Raw genomic sequence first — 474 nt, 5'->3', positions numbered from 1 at the left:
GAGCTCGCTTTCCGGATCAGTTTGTTGAGCCTCTGCCTATCCCTGTCAGTGCTGCCCCCTCTCCAGCAGACCACAGGAAGTAGATGGCTGAGGCCACCACAGAGTCATAGAAGGTCCTGAGGAGAGCCCCACACACGCCAAAGGACCTCAGTCTCCTCAGCAGGTGAAGGCGACTCTGACCCTTCTTATAGAGAGCATGGGTGTTGGTGGACCAGTCCAGTTTGTTGTTTAGGTCAGCTATTCTCAACCTTGGGGTCCCGACCCCAACTGGGGTCGCGAGATGATTTCTAGGGGTCGCCAAATCATTTTAATAAATTCAAGTATACCAATATTAAATTACATCATTTCAAACAGGGAGTTTTTTTTTTATTTTTAGTTCATAACTGCTTCATGGTTTGTCTCTAATTCATTGTAGCCTATCAGCGGCATGATCTGTAGCTACTGTGCGCGTGAGAGTGGTCAGTGACACAGAGC

Source organism: Seriola lalandi, unplaced genomic scaffold (assembly GCF_002814215.2).
Source record: "Seriola lalandi dorsalis isolate HSWRI2012SDOR001 ecotype SW California unplaced genomic scaffold, Sedor1 jcf7180002054748, whole genome shotgun sequence".
NCBI classification, from domain to species: domain Eukaryota; kingdom Metazoa; phylum Chordata; class Actinopteri; order Carangiformes; family Carangidae; genus Seriola; species Seriola lalandi.
The sequence above is the reverse complement of the archived record's forward strand: the minus strand, read 5'-3'. Positions refer to the sequence as shown.